The sequence below is a fragment of the Macaca nemestrina genome, chromosome 20 (assembly GCF_043159975.1).
Source record: "Macaca nemestrina isolate mMacNem1 chromosome 20, mMacNem.hap1, whole genome shotgun sequence".
Taxonomy (NCBI): Eukaryota; Metazoa; Chordata; class Mammalia; order Primates; family Cercopithecidae; genus Macaca; species Macaca nemestrina.
In genome coordinates this window covers 23,067,247-23,085,549 of record NC_092144.1, presented here as the reverse complement: position 1 = coordinate 23,085,549, position 18,303 = coordinate 23,067,247, and positions in this window count along the sequence as shown.

Below are 18,303 nucleotides of genomic sequence, written 5' to 3'. Positions count from 1 at the left end.
CACAAATGTCCCTTCGTAATCTTTATAAAAAGAGTGTTTTCAATTGCTGAATCAAAAAAAGAGATTTAACTCTTCGAGGTGAATCCACACATCACAAAACACTTTAACAGATAGATTCATTCCAGTTTTCATAATGGGATATTTGGTTTTTCACTATAGGCCCCAATGAGCTCCCAAATGACCCTTTGGAGATTGTACATAAAGAGTGTTTCCAACCTGCTGAATCAAAAGAAAGGTTTAACGCTTTGAGATGAATCCACACATCACAAAGCAGTTTAACAGATAAGTTCTTTCCAGTTTTTTTCATGGGATATTCAGTTTTTCACTATAGGCCTCAATGCGCTCCCAACTGACCATTCACAGATTGCACATAAAGAGTTTCTCCAACCAGCTGAATCAAAAGACAGGTTTAATTCTGTGAGGTGAATTCATACATCACAAAGCAGTTTCACACATTGTTTTTTTCCAGTTTTCATCAGGGGATATTTCGTATTACACCATAGGCTTCAATGGCCTCCCAAATATCCTTTCCCAGATCCTACAAAAAGAGTGTTTCCAACCTGCTGAATCAAAAGAAAGGTTTAAGTCTTTTAAATGAATCCACACATCACAAAATGATTTCACAGATAGCTTGTTTCCAGTTTTTACCTGGGGATATTCAGTTTTTCATTATTAGCCTCAACCTGGCTCCCAAATGTCCCTTCGTCATTTCTACAAAAAGAATGTTTCCCACCTGCTGAATCAAAAGAAAGGTTTTACGCTGTGAGATGAATCCAGACATCACAAAACAGTTTCAGAGATAGCTTCTTTCTAGTTTTTATCTGGGGATATTCAGTTTTTCATTATAGGCATCAAAGGGCTCCAAAATGTCCCTTTGCAATTTCTAAAAAAGGAGTGTTTCCAACATGCTGAATCAAGAGAATGGTTTGCCTCTGTGAGGTTAAATACACATATCACATAATTTTTTCAAAGATAGCTTCTTTATAGTTTTCATCAGGGGATATTTCATTTTTCACTATAGGCCTCAATGGGCTCCCAAATGTCCCTTTGCAGATTTTTCAAATAGAGTGTTTCCATCCTGGTGAATCAAAAGAAAAGTTTACTTCTGTGAGATAATACACACATTGCAAAGCAGTTTCATAGATAGCTTCTATCTAGATTTTATGTGGGGATATTCGGTTTTTCATAACAGGCCTCAGTGGGCTTCCAAATGTTCTGTTGCTGTTTCTACAAAAAAGAGTGTTTTCAACCTGATGAGTCAAAAAAAAAAAAAGTTTATCTCTCTGAGATGATTCTGCACATCACAAAGTGGTTTCACAAGTACCTTCTTTCTAATTTTACCTGGTGATATTCAGTTTTCTCCTATAAGCCTCAATGGGCTCCGAAATGTCTCTTCACAGTATCTACAAGAAGAGTGCTTCCAATCAGTTGAATCAAAAGAAAGGTTTCACTGTATGAGATGGATTCACAAATAGCAAAGCAGTTTCAAAGATAGCTTCCCTCTAGTTTTTATTGGGTGATATTTGGTTTTTCACTATAGGCTTCAATGGGTTTTTAGATGTCTTTTTGCAGTTCTAACAAAAGAGTGTTTTCAAAGTGCCGAATCAAAAAAAAAAAAAAAAAAAACGTTTAACTCTGTGAGATGAATCCACAAATTGCAAAGCAATATCACACAGCTTCTTTCTAGTTTTTACTGGGGTATGTTCGGTTTTTCACTATAGGCCACAATGGCCTCCCAAAGTCCCTTCTCACATTCTACAAAAGGAGTGTTTCCAATCTACTGAATCAAAAGAAAAGTTTAACTCTGTGAGATGAATCCACACAGCACAAAGCTGTTACAAGATAGCTTCTATTTTTTATCCAGGGATATTCTTTCTTTCACTATAATACTCAATGGGCCCCCAAATATCCTTGGCAGATTCTACAAAAAGTGTGTTTCCAACCAGCTAAATCAAAAGAAAGGTTTAACTCTAAGAGATGGATCCACAAATAGTAAAGAACTTTCACAGATACCTTCTTTCCAGTTTTTATCGGGGGATATTCAGTTTTTCACTATAGGCCTCAATGGGCTCCTTAATGTCTTTTTGCTTTATCTACAAAAGAGTATTTTCAACCTGCTGAATCAAAAGAAATGTTTAACCCTGTGAGATGAATCCACAAATCGCAAAGTGATATCACAGGTAGCTTCTATCTAGTTTTACCAGGGGATATTCCATTTTTCACTGTAGGTCAAAATGGGCTCCCAAATGTCCCTTCACTGATTTTACAAAAGGAGGGTTTGCAACCTGCTGAATAAACAGAAAGGTTTAACTCTGTGAGATGAATCCATTCATTGCAAAGCAGTTACACAGATAGTTTCTTTCTAGTTTTTATCTAAGCATATTCAGTTTTACACCATAGATCTCAATGGACTTCAAAATGTCCCTTCACAGACTCTACAAAAAGAGTGTTTTCAAGTGCTAATTCAAAACAAAAGTTTAACTCTGTGAGATGAATGCACACATCCCAAAGCAGCTTCACAGATAGCTTCATTCTAGTTTTTATATGGGGATATTCTTTTTCATTTTTTCATTATTGGCCTCAATGGGCTTCCAAATGCTTCTTTCTACTTTTTATATGGGAATATTCCATTTTTTCCTATAGGCCTCAATGGACTCCCAAATGACCCTACCAGGATTCTACAAAGAGTGTTTCCAACCTGCTGAATCAAAAGAACTTTTTAACTCTGTGAGGGGTAGCCACACATCACAAAGCAGTTTCAAGCATAGTTTCTTTCCAGTTTTTATTGGAGGAGATTTTATTTTTCACAATAGGCCTCAATAGGTTCCAAAATGTCCCTTCACAGTTCCTACAAAAAGAGTGTTTACAATCTGCTGAGTCAAAAGAAAGATTTAACTCTGTGAGATGAATAAACACATTGCAAAGCAGTTTCACAAATAAATTCTTTCTAGTTTTTATGAGAAGACGTTCGACTTTTCACTATAAGCCTCAATGAACTCCCAAATGTCCCCTCGCAGATTCTACAAAAAAAGTGTTTCCATGCTGCTGAATGAAAACAAAGGTTTACTTTTGTGAGATGAATTCACACATCACAAAGTGGTTTCATAGATCTCTTCTTTCTAGTGTTTATCATGAGATATTCAGATATTACTATAGGCCTCAATGGAGTCCTAAATACACTCTATCAGTTTTTACAAAAAAAAGCTTTTCTAACCTGCTGAATCAAAGGAAAGGCTTAATGATTTGAGATGAATCCACATATCACAAAGCAGTCACAGATAGCCTCTTTCTAGGTTTTATAAGAGGATATTCGGTTTTTCACTATAGGCCTCAAGGTCTTCCAAATATCCCTTCGCAGGTTCTACAAAAAGAGTGTTTCCAACATGTTGAATCAAAAGAAAGGTTTAATTATTTGAGATTAATCTACACATCACAAACCAATTTCACAGGTACCTTCTTTCTAGTTCTTTCCAGGGGATATTCTGTCTTGCTCTGTATGCCTCAATGGGCTCCAAAATATCTCTTTGCAAATTCTACAAAAAGAGTGTTTCCAAACTGCTAAATCAAAAGAAAACTTTAACTCTGTTAAATGAATCCACATGTCACAAAGTTGTTTTACAGATACCTTCTTTCTATTGTTTATATGGGGATATTAGTTTTTCACTATAGGATTTAATGGGCTTAAAAATGTCGCATCACAAATTCTACAAAAAAAGTGGTTCCAACCTGCTAAGTCAACAAAAAGGTTTAACTCAGAGAGATTAATCCACATATCAAAAAGTGGTTTCACAGATACCTTTTTTCATGTTATTATCAATAGATATTCAGTTTTTTACTACAGTTTTCAATGGGTCCCTAAATGTCTCTTTGCAGGCTCTGCAAAAAGAGTGTGTCTATCATGCTGAATCAGAACAAATGTTTAACTCTTTGAGATGAATCCACACATCACAAAGTAGTTTCAGAGATAGCTTTTTTCTAGTTTTTATCAGGGAATATTCAGTTTTTCAATATAGGCTTCAATGCGCTCCCAAATGTCACTTCACAGTTTCTACAAAAGGAGTGTTTCCAACCTGCTCAATCAAAAGAAAAATTTACCTCTGTGAGATGAATCCACACATCACAGAAGGGTTTCACAGATCACTTCTTTCTAGTTTTTACCTGTGGATATTCAGTTTTTCACTAGTGGCCTAAATGGGCTCTCAAAAGCGTTTTTGCACATTCTACAAAAACAGCGTTTCCAACCTCCTGAATCAAAAGACAGTTTTAATTCTCTGAGATGAATCCACACATCACAAAGCAGTTTTCTATCTGGTTTTTATCACAGGATAGTCAGTTTTTCAATATAAGCCTTAATGGGCTCCTGATAGTTTATTTGAGTTTCTACAAAAAGATTGTTTCCATCTCGCTGACTCAAAAGAAAGGTTTAACTCTGTGAGATAAATAGACTCATCACAAAGTGATTTCACAGATAAAATATTTCCTTTTTTTCTCTGGGGATAGTCGTTTTTTCACTATAGGCATCAATAGGCTCCCAAATGTTTCTTTGCAGATTCTAGGAAAAGTGTTTCCAGCCTGCTGAATCAAAGAAAGGTTTAATTCTGTGAGATGAATCCACACATCACACAGTGGTTTCAGATATAGCTTCTTTCCTGTTTTTATCCACGGATATTCAGTTTTTCACTATAGGCCATGAAGAGCCACAAAGTTTCCCTTCGCAGATTCTACAGAAAGAGTGCTTCCAACCTGCTGTATCAAAGGAAAGGTGTGAGTTGAATGCAAACATCACAAAGCAGTTTCACAGATACCTTCTTTCAAGTTTTTATTACTGGATATATTGTTTTTCACCATAAGCCTCAGTGGGCTCTGAAATGTCAATTCGCAGATTGTACAAAAAGGTTGTTTGCAAACCACTGAATCAAAAGTAAGGTTTAACTCTGTGAGCTGAATGTACACATCAGAAAGCAGTTTTGCAGATAGTTTATTTCTAGTTTTTATTGTGAGATATTTTGTTTTTCACCATAGGCCTCACGCCTCCTTGAAACGTCCCTTTGCAGATTTTACAAAAAGAGTGAAACCAAACAGCTGTATCAAAAGTAAGTTTTTAAATCTGTGGGATAAATGCAAAGATTTATGTCCCAAAGCACTTTCACAGATCACTTTTTTCCAGTTTTTATCTAGGGATATTCAGTTTTTTCTGCAGGCATCAGTGGTCTCCGAAATCTGCCTTTGCAGATTCTGCAAAAAGAGTGTTTCTAACTTGCTGAACCAAAAGAAGTTTTAACTCTGTGAGCTGAAACGCACACATCACAAACCAGTTTCACAGATAACTTCTTTCTAGTTTTTATCTAGGGATATTTGGTTTTTCACTATAGGCCTCAGTGGGCTCAGAAATGTTCTTTCATGGATTCTACAAAAAGAGTGTTACCAACCGGTTGAATCAAAATTAAGGTTTAATGCTGTGAGCTGAATTCACTCATCACAAAGCAGTTTCATAGATAGCTTCTTTCCAGTTTTTATCTATGGATATTCGGTTATTCACTTCAGGCCTCAGTGGGCTTGGGAATGTCCCTTCTTAGATTGCATAAAAAGTGTGTTTCCAACCTGCTGAATAAAAAGAAAGGTTCAACTCTGTTAGCTGAATGCACACATCATAAAACGGTTTCACAGAGACCTCCTTTTTAGTTTTTTTTTTGTGTGTGTGGGATATTTTGTTTTTCAGAATTGGCCTCACTGCATCCTGATATTCCTTTCCCAGATTCTACAGAAAGAGTGTTTCCAAACTGCTGAATCAAAAGTAAGGTTTAACCTGGTGAATTGAATGCACACATCACAAATTGGTTTCACAGATAGCTTCTTTCTTTCTTGGTTTTATCTAGGGATATTCTGTTTTTCACTGTAGTCTCTTTGGGTTCTGAAATGATCCTTCACAGATTCTACAAAAAGAGTGTTTCCAAACTGCTGAATCAAAAGTAAGGTTTATCTCTGTGAGCGGAATATGCACATCACAAAGGAGTTTCACAGATAGCTTATTTCTGTATTTTTTTTCTAAAGATATTTGGTTTTTCACTATAGGCCACAGTGGGCTCTGAAATGTCCCTTCACAGATTATACAAAAAGAGTATATCTAAACTGCTGATTCAAAAGAAATGTTTAACTCTGAGAGTTGATTGCACACTTCAAAAAGCAGTTTCACAGATAGATTCTTTCTGATTTTTATTGCTGGATATTTTGTTTTTCACCATAAGCCTCAGTGGGCTCTGAAATGTCAATTCACAGATTGCAAAAAAAGAGAGTTTGCAAACTACTGAATCAAAAGTAAGGTTTAACTCTGTGAGCTGAATGCACACATCACAAAGCAGTTTCACAGATAGCTTCTTTCCAGGTTTTATTGTGGGATATTCAGGTTTTCACCATAGGCCAGTGAAAGAAATGTCCTTTCACTGATTCTAGAAAAACAGTGTTTCCAAAGTACTGAATCAAAAGTAAGCTTTAATTGTTTGAATTTAATGCACACATCACAAAGCAGTTTCACAGATAGCTCCTTTTTTGTTGTTTTAATTGCAGGATATTCGATTTTTCAGCATAGGCTCACTCTGTCCTGAAATGTCCGTCCCAGATTCTACAAAAAAAGTGTTTCCAACCTGCTGAATCAAAAGAAATGTTTACCTCTGTGACATTAATGCACACGTCACAAATCAGTTTCACAAACAGCTTCTTTCTAATTTTTATTGCTGGATATTCCATTTTTCACCATAGGCCTCAGTGGGCTCCAAAATATGCCATGTACATTCTACAAAAAAATTGTTTCTAAACAGCTAAACCAAAGGTGAGGTTTAACTTTGTGAGTTGAATGCACACATCTAAAGCAGTTTCACATATAGCTTATTTCTAGTTTTTATTGCAAGATATTTGGTTTTTCATCAAAGACCTCAATGCAGCCTGAAACATCGCTTCGCAGATTCTACACAAAGAAAGTTTCCAACCTACTGAATCAAAAGTAAGGCTTAAGTCTGTGAATTGAATGTAAACATCACAAAGCAGTTTGAGATATAGCTTCTTTCTAGTTTTTATCTAGGGATATTCAGTTTTTTGCCATAAGCCTTGGTGGGCTCTGAAGTGTCTCTTCGCAGATTCTATGAAAAGAGGGTTTCCAAACTGTTGAATCAAAAGTAAGGTTTAACTCTGTGAGATGAATACACACATCAGAAAGCAGTTTCACAGATAGCTTCTTTCTAGTTTTTATTTAGGGTTATTCAATTTTTCAATATAGGCGTCTGTGGGCTCTGAAATGTCCCTATTCAGATTATACAAAAAAAGTGTTTCCACACTGCTGATTCAAAAGAACAGTTTCACTCTGTGAGCTGAATGCACATATCCAAAAGAAGTTTCACAATTAGCTTCTTTCTAGTTTTTACTGTGGTGTATTCCGTTTCTCACCTATTCCTCCCTGTGCCTTGAAATGAAACTTCACAGACTCTATAAAAAGAGTGTTTCCAAACTTCTCAAAGTAAAGTTTAACTCTGTGAGCTGAATGCACACATCAAAAGGAAGTTTCACTGATAGCTTCTTTCTAGATTTTATTGTGGGATATTCCGTTCTTCACCATAGGCTTCACTGTGCCCCGAAATGTTCCTTTGCAGATTCTACAAAAAGAGTTTTTCCAAACTTCTGAATCAAAAGTAAGGTTTAATTATTTGAGCTGAATGCACACTTCAGAAAGCAGTTTCTCAGACATCTTTCTTCTAGTTTTTATTGTGGGATATTAGGTTTTTCACCATAGGCCTCACTTTGCCTTAAAATGTCCCATCCCAGATTATACCAATAGAGTGTTTCCAAACTGCTGAATGAAAATTAAAGTTTAACTCCGTGAGCTGAAGGCACACATCATAAAGCAGTTTCACGGATAGATTATTTCTAGTTTTTATCCAGGGATATTCAGTTTTTCACTATGGGCCTCCGCGTGCCCCAAAATGTCCTTTTGCAGATTCTACAAAATAGTGTTTCCAATTTGCTAAAAAAAAAAAAAAAAAAAAAAAAAAAAGATATGTTTAACTCCATGAGCTGAATGCACACGTCACAAAGCAGTTTCACATATAGTTTCTTTCAAGTTTTTATTGCCAGATATTCCATTTTTCACCCTAGGCCTCAGTGGGTTCTGAAATATCCCTTTGCAGATTCTACAAAAAGAGTGATTCCAAACTGATTAATCAAGAGTAAGGTTTAATTCTGTGAGCTCAATACACACATCACAAAGTTGTTTCGTAGATAGTTTCTTTCTAGTTTTTATTTTGAGATATTCAGTTTTTTCCCATAGGTCTCATTGTGCCCTGAAATTTTCCTTCACAGATTCTAAAAAAGAGTATTTCCAACCTGGTGAATCAAAAGAAAGGTTTAACTCTGTGGAATGAATGCAAACATCACAAAGCAGTTTTGCAGATAGCATTTTTCTAGCTTTTATTGCTGGATATTCCATTTTTCACCATAGGCCTCAGTAGGCTCAGAAATGTTGCCTTGCTGATTCTACAAAAAGAGTGTTTCCAAACTACTGAATCAAAAGTAAAATTACCTTTGTGAGCTGAATACACACATCAGAAAGCAGTTTCACAGACAGCTTCTTTCTAGTTTTTATTGCAGGATATTCAGTTCTTTACTATATGCCTCACTGTGCCCAGAAATGTCTCTTCGCAGATTCTACAAAAAGAATGTTTCCAAACTGCTGAATCAAAAGTAAGGTTTAACTGTTTGAGCTGAATTCACACATCACAAAGCAGATTCACAGATAGCTTATTTCTAGTTTTCATTGCAGGATATTTGGTTTTTCACTACAGTCCTCTGTGGGCTCCAAAATACACCTTCACAGATTCTACAAAAAGATGATTGCAAAACTGCTGAATCAAAAGCACAGTGTAAATACTTGAGCTGAATGCACACATTACAAAGCAGTTTCACAGATAGCTTCATTCTATGTTTCTTGCTGGATATTTGGATTTTCAGTATATTAGCCAATGACCTCGAAAATGTTCCTTCACAGATTCTGTAAAAAAAAAAAAAAAAAAAGTGTTTTCAATGTGCTGAATTTAAAGAAAGGTTTACCTTTATGAGCTGAATCAACACATTACAAAGCAGTTTCACAGAGAGCTTTTTGCTAGTTTTTAATCTTGCATTATTCAATTTTCACTATAGGTCTCAGTGAGTTCTGAAATATCTCTGCAGATTCTACCAAAACAATGTTTCTAACCTGCTTAATGGTAAGAAAGGTTTAACTCTGTGAGCTGAATCCACATATTACAAAACAATTTCACAGAAATCTTTCCAGTTTTCATCGTGGGATATTTGGTTTTTCACTATAGGCCTCACTCAGCTCCAAATGTCTCTTCACAGATTCCACAAAAACTGTTTTTAACCTGATGAATGTAAAGAAAAATTTAACTTTGTGAGCTGAATCCTCACATCACAAAACGGTTTCACAAGTAGCTTATTTCTTGTTTTTATTGTGAGATATTCAGATTTTCACTATAGGCCTCAGTGAGTTCCAAAATATCTCTTTGCAGATTCTACAAAAACAGTGCTTTAACCCTACTGAATGTAATGAAGGTTTTATGCTGTGAGCTGAATCCACACAATACAAAGTGATTTCATGAATAGTTTCTTTATAGGTTTGTCCCAAGATATTCAATGTTACAATGCAGGCCTCATTGAACTCTGAAATGTCCCTTCACAGATTCTACAAAAACAGGGTTTCCAACCTGCTGAATGTAAAGAAAGCTTTGTCTATGTGAGCAAAATCTACTCATCACAAAGCAGTATCACAGATAGCTTCTTTCAAGACTTTATCTTGTGTGTTCTGTGTTTCACTATAGGTATCAGCTCTGAAACATCCCTTTGCAGATTATATAAAAACAGTGTTCAGGACATAGGCATGGGCAAAGACTTCATGTCTAAAACACCAAAAGCAACGGCAGCAAAAGCCAAAATTGACAAATGGGATCTCATTAAACTAAAGAGCTTCTGCACAGCAAAAGAAACTACCATCAGAGTGAACAGGCAACCTACAGAATAGGAGAAAATTTTTGCAATCTACTCATCTGACAAAGGGCTAATATCCAGAACCTACAAAGAACTCAAACAAATTTACAAGGAAAAAACAAACAACCCCATCAAAAAGTGGGCGAAGGATATGATCAGACATTTCTCAAAAGAAGACATTCATACAGCCAACAGACACATGAAAAAATGCTCATCATCACTGGCCATCAGAGAAATGCAAATCAAAACCACAATGAGATACCATCTCACACCAGTTAGAATGGTGATCATTAAAAAGTCAGGAAACAACAGATGCTGGAGAGGATGTGCAGAAATAGGAACACTTTTACACTGTTGGTGGGATTGTAAACTAGTTCAACCATTATGGAAAACAGTATGGCGATTCCTCAAGGATCTAGAACTAGAAGTACCATATGACCCAGCCATCCCATTACTGGGTATATACCCAAAGGATTATCAATCATGCTGCTATAAAGACACATGCACACGTATGTTTATTGTGGCACTATTCACAATAGCAAAGACTTGGAATCAACCCAAATGTCCATCAGTGACAGACTGGATTAAGAAAATGCGGCACATATACACTATGGAATACTATGCAGCCATAAAAAAAAGATGAGTTTGTGTCCTTTTTAGGGACATGGATGCAGCTGGAAACCATCATTCTCAGCAAACTATCACAAGAACAGAAAACCAAACACCGCATGTTCTCACTCATAGGTGGGAACTGAACAATGAGATCACTTGGACTCAGGAAGGGGAACATCACACACTGGGGCCTATCATGGGGAGGGGGGAGGGGGGAGGGATTGCATTGGAAGTTATACCTGATGTAAATGACCAGTTGATGGGTGCTGATGAGTTGATGGGTGCAGCACAGCAACATGGCACAAGTATACATATGTAACAAACCTGCACGTTATGCACATGTACCCTAGAACTTAAAGTATAATAATAATAAAAAATAATAAAAAAACAGTGTTTCCAACCTTCTGAATGTAATGAAAGGTTTTACAGTGTAAGCTGAATTTCCATATCATAAAGCACTTTCACAGATACCTTCTTTCTGTTTTTTATTGTGAAACATTCAGTTTTTCACTGTAGACCTCAATGAGCTCTGAAATGTCCCTTGGCAGATTCAACAAAAACATTGTTTAAAAATTGCTGAATGCAAAGAAATGTTTAACTCTCTGAGCTGCATTTTCATATCACAAAGTGGTTTCTCAGATAACCTCCTCTAGTTTTCATTGGGAGATATTCGGTTTTTCACTAGAGGCCTCAGCGAGCTCCAAAATGTCCATTTGTAGATTCTACAAAAACAGTGTTTTTAACCTGCTGAACGTAAAGAAAGTTTAATGTCGTGAGCTGAGTACACACATCACAACCAGGTTTCACAGATAGATTCTTTCTATTTTTGACTGTGGGATATTTGTTTTTCACTGTAAGTCTCCATGCGTTTTGAAATGAGGTTTCACACATTCTACAAAAACACTTTATCTCACCTGCTGAATGTCGAAAAAGGTTTAACTCTTTGAATGAATCCCCACATCACAAAGCAGTTTCACAGATAGCTTTTTTCTAGTTTTTATTGTGGGATATTAGGATTTTCACTATAGGCCTCAGTGAGCTTTGAAACCCTCCTTCACAGATTTGACAAAAACAGTGTCTTCAATCTGCTGAATGCAAACAAAGGTTTAACTCTGGGCAGTAATTCCGCACAGTACAAACCAGTTTCAGAGAGATTCTTTCCAGTTCTTATTGTGAGACATTAGGTTTTTCACTATAAACCTCAGTGTGCTCTGAAATATCCCTTCATGTATTCTACAAAGACAGTGTTTCCAACCTGCAGAACAGAAAGAAAAGCTTAACTCTGTGAGCTGAATCCACACATTACAAAGTAGTTTCACAGATAGCTTCTTTCAAGTTTTCATTGTGGGATATTCGGTTGTTCACTATAGGCCTCAGTATGTTCTGAAATGTCCCTTCACAGATTCTTCAAAAACCGGGTTTCCAACCTGATGAATGTAAAGAAAAATTTAACTTGTGAACTGAATCCATATATCATAAAGCAGTTTCACAAAAAGCTTATTTCTAGTTTTTATTGTGAGATATTGTTTTTCACTATAGGCCTCAATAAGCTCTGAAATGTCCCTTTGCAGATTCTACAAAAACAATTTTTCCAACTCCCTGAATGTAGATAAATTTTTACCTCTATGAGCTAAATCTGTAATTACAAAGGAGTTTTACAAATATTTTCTTTCTAGTTTTTTCATGAGATATTCAATTTTACACTGCAGGCCTCATTGAGCTCCAAAATATCCCTTGGCAAATTCTGCAAAAAAAGATTTCCAACCTGCTGAATGTAAAGAAAGTTTTGTCTCTGTGAGCTGAATCCAGCACAATAAAGTGATTTCACAGATAGTGTCTTTCTAGTTTTTATTGCAGGATATTCGGTATTTTACTATAGACCTGAATTTACTCCAAAATGTCCCTTCATAGATTCTACAAAGCAATGTTTCCAACCTGCTGAATGTGAATAAAGTTTTAACTCTGTGAGCTAAATCCACATACCACAAAGCGGTTTCACAGAGAGTTTTTTTCTAGTTTTTATCACGGGATATACAGTTTTTCACCATAGGCCTCACTCTGCCTCAAAACGTACATTCACAGATTCTACAAAAAGAGTGTATGCAACCTGCTGAATCAAAATAATGGTTTAACTCTGTGAACTGAATCCACATATCACCTAGCAGTTTCACAAACATCTTCCTTCTAGTTTTTACTGTGGGATATTTGGGTTTTCACTGTAGGTCTCAGTGAGCTCCAAAATGTCCTATGGCAGATTCTACAAAAACAGTGTTTTCAGCCTGCTGAATGTAAAGAAAGGTTTAACTCTGTGAGCTGAATCGGCACATCACAAAGTTATTTCAGAAATAGTATCTCTTTAGCTTTTATCATAGAATATTTGGTTTTCAGTATAGGGCTCAGTGAGCTCTGAAATATCCGTTTGCAGATGCTTTAAAAACAGTGTTTCCAACCTGCTGAATGTAAAGAAAGTTGTAACTTTGTGAGCTTAATCCACACATCAAAAAGTGATTTCACAGATAACTTCTCCTAGTTTTCACTATGGGATATTCTGTTTCTCACTATAGTCCTCTGAGTTCTGAAATGTCTCTTCACAGATTGTACAAAAACAGTGTTTCCAACCTGCTGAAAGTAAAAAGGGAAGTTTAATTCTGTGAGCTGAATCCACACACAACAAATCGGTTTCACAGATAGCTTCTTTTTAGTTTTTATCATGGAATACTCAGATTTTCATAAAAATATCTCAGTGAGCTCCCAAATGTCCCATGATAGACTCTACAAAACAGTTTTTCCAACTTGCTTAATGTAGGTTTACCTACATTAACTGAATCCACACATCAAAAAGTGATTTCACAGATAGTTTCTTTCTAGTTTTTATCACAGGATATTCTGTTTTTCACTATAGGCCTCAGTAAATTCAGTGATGTCACTTTGCAGATCCTACAAAAACAATATTTCCAACCTGATGAAAGTAAAGAAAAGTTTAACTATGTAAGCTGAATCCCCACATCACAAGACTGTTTCATAGATAGCTTCTTTCCAGTTTTTATCACAGGAAATTTGGTTTTTGGTTGTAGGCCTCAGTGAACTTCGATATGTCCCTTTGCAGATTCTACAAAAACCGTGTTCCCAATCTGCTGAATTTAAAAGGTTTGACTTTGTAAGCTGAATCCCCATATCAACTTCTTTCTAGTTTTCATCATGGGATACTGGGTTTTTCTCTGTAGGTCACAGTGAGCACTGAAATGTCTCTTCACAGATTCTACAAAAACAGTGTTTTCAGCCTGCTGTGTGTAAAGAAAGTTTTAACTCTGTGTGCTGAATCCACATAACACAAAATTGTTTCATAGATAGCTTCTTTCTAGTTTTTATCCAGGAATATTTGGTTTTTCACTATAGGCCTCAGTGAGCTCCGAAATGTTCCTTGGGAGATTCTACAAAAACAGTATGTCTAACCTGCTGAATGTGAAGAAAAGTTTAACTCTGTGAGCTGAATCCACACATTAGAAAGGCGTATCATAAATAATTTCCTTCCAGTCTGTATTGTGGGATGTTTTGTTTTTCACTGTAGGCTTCAGTGAGTTTCACAATGTTTCTTCACAGATTCTGCAAAAACAGTGTTCCAATTAGCTGAATGTAAAGAAAGGTTTAACTCTGTGAGCCAAATCCACACATCACAAAGCAATTTCACAGAGAACTTCTTTCTTGTTTTTATTATGAGATATTTGGTTTTTAAATACAGATCTCAGTAAGCTCTGAAATGTCCCTTAGCTGATTCTACAAAACAGAGTTTTCAACCTTATAAATGTAAAAAAAAAAAAGTTTATCTCTGTGAGCTAAATCCACACATCACAAAGTGGTTTTACAGATAGCTTCTTTCTAGTTTTCATCACAGAATATTTTCTTTTTCAATATAGGCCTCAGTGTGCTTTAAAAAGTCCCATCACAGATTCTACAAAAACAGTGTTTCCAACCTGCTGAATGTAAAGAAATATTTAACTCTGTGAGCTGAATTCACACAACAAAAATCGGTTTCACAGATAGCTTCTTTCTAGTTTCTATAATGGGATATTCACTTTTTCACTAAAGACCTTAGTGAGCTCTGAAATGTTCCTTCACAAAAGCAGTGTTTCCAACCATCTAAATGTAAACAAAGATGTGTTTTGTGAGCTGAATCCACACATCACAAAGCAGGTTCAAAGATACCTTCTTTCTCGTTTTTATCATGGAATATTTGGTTTTTCAGTATAGGTCTCAATGTCCTCTGAAAAGTTTCTTGGTAGATTCTACTAAAAGTGTTTCCAATTTGCTGTATGTAAAGAAAGGTTTAACTGCATGATCTGAATCCACACTTGACAAAGTGGTTTCACAGACAGCTTCTCTCTAGTTTTTCTCACAGGATATTTGATTTTCACCATTGACCTAAGTGAACTCAGAAATGTGCCTTCACAGATTTTACAAAAACATTGTTTCCAACCTGGTGAATATAAAGAAAGGTTTATCTCTGTGAGCTGAATCCACACATCACAAAGAAGTTTCACAGATAGCTTCTTTCTAGTTTATCACACAATATTTTTATTTTACTATAGGCCTCTGTGAGCTCAGTAACACCCCTTTGCAAATTTTATGGAAACGGTGTCCTGAACCTGCTGAATATAATGGAACGTTTAACTTGTGAGCTGAATCAACACCTCACAAAGTGGTTTCACAGATACCTTTTTTATAAGTTTTATTGCAGAGTATTCAGTTTTCCATTATATGCCTCAGTGAGATTTTAAATATCCCTTTGCAGATCCCACAAAAATAATGCTTCCAACGTTCTGAATGGAAAGAAAAGTTTAACACTGTGAGCTGAATCCACACATCTAAAAGCGGTTTCACAGATAGCTTCTTTGTCATTTTTATGGAACGATATTCCATTTTCCACTATAGGCATCAGTGAGCTTTGAAATGTCTTTTTGCAGATTGTACAAAAACAGTGTTTCCAACCTCCTGACTGTGAAGAAGGGTTGAACTTTGTGAGCTGACTCTTCACATAACAAAACGGTATCAGTTAGATTCTTTCTAGTATTTGTCACAGGACATGTGGCTTTCACTATAGGACTCAGTGAACTCTAAAATGTCCCTTAACAGGTTCTCCACAAACCTTGTTTACAACCTGCTGAATGTAAGGAAAGGTTTAACTCTGTCAGCTGTATTGACACATCACAAAGTGGTTTCACAGATAGTTTCTTTCTAGATTTTATCGTGGAATATTGGTTTTTTTCTACAGGCTTCTGTGAACTCCAAAATTTCCCTTCACAGACTCTTCAAAAACAGTGATTTAACCTGCTTAATGTAAAGAAAGTTTTAACTCTGTGAGCTAAGTCTGCACATCATAAAAGGGTTTTACATATAGTTTCTTTCTAGTTTTTATCACAATATTTTTTTTTTCACTAAAGGCCTCAGTGAGCTCTGAAATGTTTCTTTGCAGATTCTTCAAAAACAGTTTTTTAACCTGCTGAATGTAAAGAAAAGTTTACCTCTGAGAGCTGAATCCACACATTAAAAAAAGCTTTCACAGATAGCTTCTTCCTAGTTTTTCTCACAGGATAATCATTTCTTCACTATGGGCCTCAGTGAACTTCGAAATGTCTCTTGGCAAAATCTACAAAAACAGTGTCGCCAAAGTGCTGAATATAAAAAAAGTTTTAACTCTCTGAGCTGAATCCACACATCACAAAGCAGTTTCACAGATACCTTCTTTCCTATTTTTATTGCAGGATATTCTGATTTTCACAATAGACCTTAGTGAGCTTTGAAATGTCCCTTTACAGATTCTACAAACACAGTGTTTCCAACCTGCTGAATATAAAGAATGTTTTCACTCTGTGAGTTGAATGCACACATCACAAAGTGGTTTCACAGATAGCTCCTTTATAGTTTTTATCATGGGAGATTCCGTTTTTCATAATAGGCCATCAGGGAGCTCCAAAATATTCCTTTGCAGATTCTACAAAACACTATTTACAATCTGCTGACTGTAAAGCAAGGTTTAACTCTATCAACTGAATCCACACATCTCAAGGCGGTTTCATATATAGGCTGTTTGTAGTTTATATCATGGAATATTCAGTTTTTCACTATAGGTCTCAGTGAGCTTTGAAATGTCCCTTTGCAGATTCTACAAAAACAGTGTTCCCAACCTGATGAATGTAAAGATGGTTTTAACATGTGACCTGAATACACACATCACAAACTGCTTTCACAGTTACCTTCTTTCTAGTTTTCATCATGGAATATTCCATTTTTCACTATAGGCCTCAGAGACCTCTGAAATGTTCCTTCTCAGATTCCACAAAAACAGTGTTTTCAACCTGCTAAATGTAAAGAAATGTTTAACACTGTGAGCTGAACTCTCACATCACAAGGAAATTTTATAGATAGCTTCTTTCTAGTTTTTATCACAGGATTTTTGATTTTTACTATAGGCCTCAGTTAGCTCTGCAATGTTCCTTCTCAGATTCTACAAAAGCAATGTTTCCAACCTGTTGAATGTGTACAAAGGTTTAACTCTGTAAGCTGAATGCACACATCACAAATGGGTTTTACAGATAGTTTCTTTCTAGTTTTCCTAGCAGAATTTTTTTTTTTTTTTTACTATGGACCTTATTGAGCTCGAAAATGTCCCTTCACAGATTCTACAAAAGTGGGGTTTCCAATTTACTGGGTATTAAAAAAAATTTACCCTGTGAGTTGAATCCATACATCACAAAGTGTTTTCAAGATACCTTCTTTCTCATTTTTATCACAAGATAGTCAGTTTTTCACCATAGGCCTCAGTGAAATTCGAAATGTCTCTTCACAGATTCGAGAAAAACAGCATTTCCAACTTACTGAATGTAAAAAGAAAAATTAGCTCTGTGAGCTGAATCCACATATCACAATGCAGTTTCACAGATGGCTTCTTTCCTGTTTTTATCACAGGATATTGGGTTTTTCACCACAGAGCTCAGTGAGCTCTGAAATGTCCCTTTGCAGATTCTTCAAAAACAGTGTTTCCTGCCCAGTGAAAATCTTGAAAGTTTTACCTTTGAGAACTGAATCCACAAAGCGGTTTCACAGATAGCTTTCTAGTATATATCACAACATTTTTGGTTTTTCACTATAAGACTTAGAGATCTTCGAAATATCCCTTTACTGATTCAACAACAACAGTGTTACCAACCCACTGAACATAAAGAAAGTTTTACTTTTGTTAGCTAAATCCACACATCACAAAGCAGTTTCACAGATAGCTTCTTTCTAGTATTAATCACGGGATATTCGGTTTTTCACTCTAGGCCTCAGGGAACTCGAAATCTCTCTTCACCATTTCTACAAGAAAAGTTTTTCCTACCTGTTTAAGGTAAACAAAGATTTAACTCAGTGAGCTGAATCCTGATATCACAAAGCAGTTTCTCAGATAGAATCTTTCTAGTTTTTATCATGGGATATCTAGTTTTTCACTATATGCCTCATTGAGCTTTAATATGTCTCTTCATACATTCAACAATAACAGTGTTTCCAACCCATTGACCATAAAGATAGTTTTACCTTTGTGAGCTGAATCTACACATAACAAAGTGCTTTCACAGATAGCTTCTTTCTAGTTTTTATCACTGGATATGTTCTTTTTTACTATGGGCC